Source organism: Alligator mississippiensis, chromosome 11 (assembly GCF_030867095.1).
Source record: "Alligator mississippiensis isolate rAllMis1 chromosome 11, rAllMis1, whole genome shotgun sequence".
Classification (NCBI taxonomy): Eukaryota; Metazoa; Chordata; order Crocodylia; family Alligatoridae; genus Alligator; species Alligator mississippiensis.
Window position 1 is genome coordinate 54,406,776 of NC_081834.1, and position 7,274 is coordinate 54,414,049.

The following is a 7,274-nucleotide window of genomic DNA, read 5'->3' on the forward strand; positions in this document are numbered from 1 at the left end:
ACAGGTGCATCTCAAGTAGCGCCAAGGAGGTGATCCTCCCCCTCTACATGACATTGGTCAGGCCACAGGTGGAGAACTGTGTCCAGTTCTGGGCACCCCACTTCAAGAGGGATGTGGCCAACATGGAGAGGGTCCAGAGGAAGGCCACCCACATGATCCGGGGACAGCAGGGCAGACCCTACAATGAGAGGCTACAGGACCTGAACCTGTTCAGCCTTCACAAGAGAAGATTGAGGGGGGACCTGGTGACCGTCTATAAACTCACTAGCGGGGACCAGAAGGGTTTGGGGGAGAACTTGTTTCTCCTAGCACCCCCTGGGATAACAAGGAATGATGGCCACACATTGTTGGAGTAGGAACTACTTCACAGTCAGGACGGCTAGGATCTGGAACCGACTTCCAAGCGAAGTGGTGCTGGCTCCTACCCTGGGGGTCTTTAAGAAGGGGCTCGATGCCTACCTGGCTGGGGTCACTTGAGCCCAGTTTCCCTCCTGCCCAGGCAGGGGGTCAGACTTGAAGATCTACAAGGTCCCTTCCGACCCGACTTCTATGAGTCTATGATCTCAGCATCACAGTGTGTGTGGTTTCTGGGGCAGGACAAATGCCATCAGCTGAATTCCCAGCCCTCTAGGGAAGTAATGGTAAGACAACCACCCCTCCTGCTCCAACATTCATAAACACTTGGCTCACATCCCATATGATCTTTTGGAATTAGGGACGGGAATGCTGTATTGTTTGAGGAAGAGTATTTGCACTGATGTGTCCTGGTCTCAGCTGGGTTTCTAAGCACAAACTCCCTGGATGCAAGACAAAGGTGGCTCTATCAACTGGGGAGCAGGGATTACACAAGAGCTTGAGGGCAACTGAGAACCAAAGCAGGGACAGGTGGCTGTAGAGGTTGCTTAACTATCCACCATATGAGTATCTTTCCTTCTCTTTCCATCCACCAACCTCTAGTATACATCAGAGCCTATATTCTGAGTCTCTTGTCTCCCGTCTCCACTGCTCAGGACAACCAGCACAACTGATTTCACTTCATCCATCTCTCCCTCATTCACAAACCAAGCAGGACAGGCTGCTCAGTTTGAAGAATCCCATGCTGACTCCAAACATCTCTGCAGCCACCGTGGATGCCTAGTAGGACTGTCCAAAAAACAGGTGAGGCAATAGCTTTGAGTTAGGTATAAGCAGCCCTACCACACTGAAACAGTTGACCATCTGATCTCCCTGCTCCACAGAAAGCCCCTTAGAAATTGAGCCCAACCACCCAGGGTGCCTTTTCACAGGACCCCGTAGAAACTTGGGGTCTCAGCACAGGACAGCCAGCACAACAGTCCAGGCGCACACTGGAATTGTAGCATCCAAACCATCGGGAAGAATCTGGGAAGCGGGAACGGAAGCAAGTCCAGAGACTCTAAATTTAAATAATTTAATCATGACAAGTCTTATTGCTCTGGAGGGTCTTGAAGACTGGGATTTTGCTGGGCTGCTAGATTTTTTTTCTAATGGGGATGATCTTATTCTCTTACCTCACAGAAGCACTGAGAGGATAAATGTATTAAAGATATTTGGGTGCATGCCTACACCGAGGATGAGGGGAGGGGGCAGATAAGTGTTTAAAGCAGATAGACAGGCAGGCAGGCTTGGAATCGCCCCCGCCCCCCCTATTTTCTTATTCCTGAAGATATACATGGGGATAACTTTATGCACAGGAGAAGCTTAACTCATATCAGTATGTGTTTGCAGGATGGGAGCCTGTGTTTGGGCAGCACTGTATATAAACAATATCATAGATTTATATGTAAATTTTAACTACCTTAAACAAGGTGAATGGGCACTGCCACTGGGAGGCACACAATAGATCTTACCATCTATTACATATGCCTAATCAGGTAGGGCTAAAAGCCAGGTACAACACTAACTTAAACAGTGAAACAGGGTTTATACTGGGGTGGGCAATTATTTTGGGTGGAGGGCCGCGTACCGAGTTTTGGCCAGCTGTCGAAGGCTGCATGGGTAGCTCCGCCCCGTGGCAAGTGCCCTGCCCCCTGGTCACCATCTTGTGACCAGAAGTCCTGCCCTCTAACCCCTGACCTTTGGCACCAGAAGTCCCTCCCCTTGCTCCCAAAAGTACTCCTTTCAGCAAGGGGTTTTGCCACCTTGGAACCAGAAAGATAACAAATTATATTCTAAAACTTGAACATGTACAACATTCATTAAATTTGATTTAAAAAAAATATTTTTTTCCTGATTTACATGCGTTTGTGTAGTGTACATATACGGGACTGTATAATAGCTTAAAATGAAGCCTTACTCTTGTATATTGTGGGAGGGTGGATAGGTGTGGGTGCATGTGTATGGTAGGGTGTGCACGTGAGACTTGCCCTACAAAACACACATTCTGTCCCTCCCTCATTGCACATATGTACATGTGTGCATGCACATGCACCCCCCCCCCCCACTCCTGGCCCCAGGGCAGGCAGGGAAGCGGTGAAATGGAAGCTATAGGCAGGGGGGACTGGCAGCAAGTGGGTGTGCAGTGATAGCCAGGCAGGAGCACAGAGTCCACAGTGTCCAGGGGCCCGTGCTAGTGGGGGCCCAGAGTGGGGTGGTGGTTGCTGCACGCCTGCTCAGTGGCAGCCAGAAGCAGATAAATACTAAAAATTTTCTAAAATTTTAGGGGCCCCACAGGCTGGATGGAATGGCCTGGCAGGCTAGATCCAGCCTGCAGGCTGTATTTTGCCCGCCCTGGTATAGATGGTGGACACACACAGTGAAATTCAAGAAATAGTGCTAAAGTAATTTCTGTATGCTATCAAAATAAGGAATCGTTAATGATCAAACAACTCAGCAATGACTGCAGTGATATGAAAGGCAAAACATTAAAATATATATTTGAGAATATTTTAACATGATATTTCTGGGGACAAGAGAAAATTTTATTAAAAAAAGAGGAAGGGAATGAAGGAGTTACACTGTATACAAGAAGCTTGCTTAAAACCACACACTGTTTCTAGGACTCCTTCAACAAATTACCAGAGATGCATGATAATTAGTTAAAAGTTAAACAAAAATGCTCAGATGGATATACAAATTATTTCACTATCTTCAAAATGAAGAGAGTTATGGTTGCACTTCACATTTTGAGGTAAGTACGTTCCTGATGAAGGTTGAGATGGGCATGGACTGCTAAAGTTAACTGACCCAGTAAGTTATCTTTGGTTGTCACGTTTGCATGGTTGAAGTATCATTCAGGTATGAACTCTGTGCTATTGAAGCCTATTGACTGAAAATATGTTCGAGTTAACATATCGTATAGCTATACTACCAAGGATTCAAATGGTTATGGAATACAAATCTCCATCCTGAGGTCATGAGCCAGTCTAGGTGCCTGAATTCAGAAGTAGGGTTGGAGTAGTGTTGTAGCAAATATGGTCCAGCAAATATGTCAGAGTTAAAATACATTTGGAAATATCTTCTGTTACACCAACTGCTGCGTGTCTCCCAGGTACAGACAAGCCCTTGGGCACAGCACAGTGCTCCACATGTCTGGGCTAGAAGCAGAAAGCATAATGTCGATAGACGTGTGATTTTAGTTTAACTCCATTATGTAAATAAAAGTGCGCCCTTAAAGAACAGTAAGATAGACCAGTAAATCTGTGAAAGAGAACTCCTCAGAAATATCTACCAATGAATTTTAAAAAGAAGCAATAGAATTAGAAAATCTAATTATGTTAGAGATTGACAGGGCACTTCTAGACATGCAGGTAAAGGCCTCATGGGACCTGATCCATACAATCATGTTTCCTGCCATGCCATACGTGACTGAGTTCAAGATCCTGAGGAAAGGAAGGATGGAAAGCAGAGTTAGGACCTGGGACTTCAGAAAAGCAGACTTCGACTCACTCTGGCTTCCCAGGGGATCCTGCCCATGAGTTCCCTTTCTGAGGGGGAGAGGAGTCCAGGAAAGCTGCCCGTACTTTAAAAGAGGCTGTACTGAGAAAAACTTTACGGAAAGGGCAGGAACAAACCATCCCAGTGTGCAGGAAGACCAGCAAGTATGGCAGAAAAACAGCTTGGCTTAGCTACAAAATAAGTCACAGAAAGGAAACTTGTAAGTAGCGGAAACTTGGACAAATGACTAGGGAGGAGTATAAGACCACTGCTCAGGCATGCAGGGATCAAGTCAGGAAGGCCAAAGCACCATTGGAGTTGCAGCTAGCAAGGGATATGAAGGGTAGCAAGAAGGGTTTCTATGAGTGTATCAGTAGCAAGAGTAAGGTGAGGGCAAGTGTGGGTCCCTTACTGAATGAGAGAGACAACCTTGTGACAGAGGATGCAGAAAAGTCTGAGGTGCTCAATGCATGGTTCACCTCAGTCTTCAAAGGCACGGTCAGCTCCCAGACTACTGCGCTTGGAAGCAGTTTCATAGATTTCATAGACATTAGGGCTGGAAGGGACCTCGGAAGATCATTGAGGCCAGCCCCCTGCCCAAAGGGCAGGAAGTCAGCTGGGGTCATATGATCCCAACAAGAAAAGCATCCAATTTACTCTTGAAGGTGTTCAATGTAGGTGCTTGAACCACCTCCGATGGCAGGCTGTTCCAGACCTTGGGGGCTCGGACAGTAAAGAAATTCTTCTTTATGTCCAGCCTGAAATGGTCCTGCAGTAGTTTGTAACAGTTCAAACCTCATCATCCCTTGGGGCACTCTGGTGAACAAACATTCCCCCAGATACTGGTGGTCACCCCTGATAAACTTACAGGTGGCCATCAGATCACCCCTGAGCCTGCGCTTTTCCAGGCTAAAGAGCCCCATAGCTCTCAGCCTGTCGTCGTAAAGTCTGTTTTCCTGACCTCTGATCATGCACGTGGCTCTTCTCTGGACTCTCTCAAGCTTCTCCACATCCTTTTTGAATTGTGGAGCCCAAAACTAGACACACTACTCCAGCTGCGGCCTCACCAAGGCCAAGTATAAGGGGAGAATGACGTCCTGGGATTTGCTTGAAAAGTATCTATGGATGCAAGCCAGCGTTTTGGTTGCTTTACTAGCCGCAGCAAGTCATTGCAGGCTCATGTTCATCTTGTGGTCACTGATGACCCCCAAGTCTCTTTCTTCCGTAGTACTAGCCAGTGTAGCACTGCCAAGTCTTTAAGGGTGCTGCGGGTTTTTCCTCCCAAGGTGGAGAACCTTGCATTTTTCAGTGTTAAACACCATCAGGTTCTCATCTGCCCATTTGCTGAGCCTGTCCAGGTCAGCCTGGATCACCCTCCTGTCTTTTGGTGTGGATGCTTTGCCCCAAAGTTTGGTGTTATCGGCAAACTTGGCCAGTCGGCTTCTGACTCCAGTGTCCACATAGTTAATAAAGATGTTGAACAATATGGGTCCAAGGACAGAGTCTTGGAGGACCCCACTGGTCACAGGGCACCACAACGATTGACTTCCATGAATTACCACCCTCTGGGTCTGACCACGGAGCCAATTTCCCAGCCAGCAGATCATGGTGGACCCAAGGCCACAATTGGCCAGTTTCACCAAGAGGTGATCATGGGATACCAGATGAAGGCTTTTTTGAAGTCAAGATATATGACATCAATCTCTTCTCCCTTGTCCAGGTGATAGGTCACCTGGTCGTAGAAGGAAATGAGATTGGTCAAGCAAGACCTACCTGCAACAAACCCATGCTGGCTATCCCTCAGGATGTTGGCATCAGCCAGTCCATTAATGATGGCCTCTTTGATAAACTTTTCTAAGATCTTCCCCGGGAAAGAAGTCAGGCTGATGGGCCTATAGTTTGCTGCATCCACTTTCCTCCCTTTCTTGAAGATAGGCACCACATTGGCCTTCTTCCAGTCTTCAGGCACTTCACCAGAATGCCAGGAGTTCTCAAAGATCCGTGCCAGGGGCTGCGCTATGATGCTCACCAGCTCCTTGAGTACCCTGAGGTGTAGACTGTCAGGGTCAGCTGACTTGAAGGTGTTCCTTCACAAGGTTAGCACTGATGGAGGGCAGGGGATCTCCCTCACCCGGACCTCCCTGTTTGGGGAGGAGGTGAGCAGCCCTCAGTGCTAAAAGAACAGGCAAGGGCCTATTTAGAAGAGCAGGGCATGTACAAGTCCATGGGGTCAGATGGGATGCACTTAAGGGTGCTGAGAGAGTTGGCTGATCCGATTGCAGAGCCACAGACAAAACTTTGGCTGGGATGATCCTGCTTTGAACAGGGGGTTGGACAAGATGACATCCGGAAGTCCCTTCCAATCCTAATTTTCTATGATTTTTTCTTCAGACCCCTGGAGAGAAACCACTAAAACAAAACCATTCCTCCTGCTCCAGCAGCCATGAAGACTTGTTTCACTTACACAGCCATTTGGAGTTGTGGATAGGGATGCTGAGCTGGATGAGCTGCCTCTTGCAGTCACACACATGTAGACTCTTCTCAGCTGGCTTTGAGTTAAACCTGCCCAGGTACAAGGCAAACCTGGCCCCATCAGCAGCACGCAAGGGCAAGAAGGGAATCAGGAACAGAGGCAGGGGCTGCCAGCTATAAAGGTTGCTAGTTATCCATGCAACCATACATCCTTTTCTTCATCTCTCCTCCTCTTGCCACTCACACACCATAAGTGCATAATGGTTCCTCCACCCTGTGCCTCTCCCCAGGGCTCTCCCTCAACCTCTCCCTCTCCCTCCCTCCCACTCAAAGCAGGACTGGCTGCTGGGATGGAGGGCTCCTGTGACTCCAGGATGCTGGCTGTAAGCATCTGTCTAACCAGCTGGGCAGCCCAGTGATATTTTCCTGGCACCCAACACAGGAGAAGCAACATCCTAGTCAGGCACAGATAGTGCTGCCATAAAGCAAGTGCTCAGGATTAGACAATCTCCCTGACCTCTGCAAAAATGCTTAGAAATTGATCCCAACCATGCAGGGGTGCCTCTTCTCAGGGACCCCCAGAGACTCAGCACAGGGCAGCAGACACCGTAGTCTAGGCTCTGCTCTGGAGTTGGATCATCAGAAGCCAGCCAGCCGGGAGCAATCTGGGCAGAGAGGAATGGAGGTGAGTAGTGCTTACTTCAAACCATTGGTCCATAATAATAAGTGTTATCCTCTGGGGTGTCTGGAAGCGTGGGAGCTTGCTAGGTTGTTTGCTTTCTCAGCTCTTTAAAATGGGGATGACAGCATGTCCTTGCCTCACAGGAGTTCCAACAGGATAAATACATCAGCAATAGTTGGACGCACACTTACTGTGAGGATAGGGGGTAGAGATGTACAGATAGATA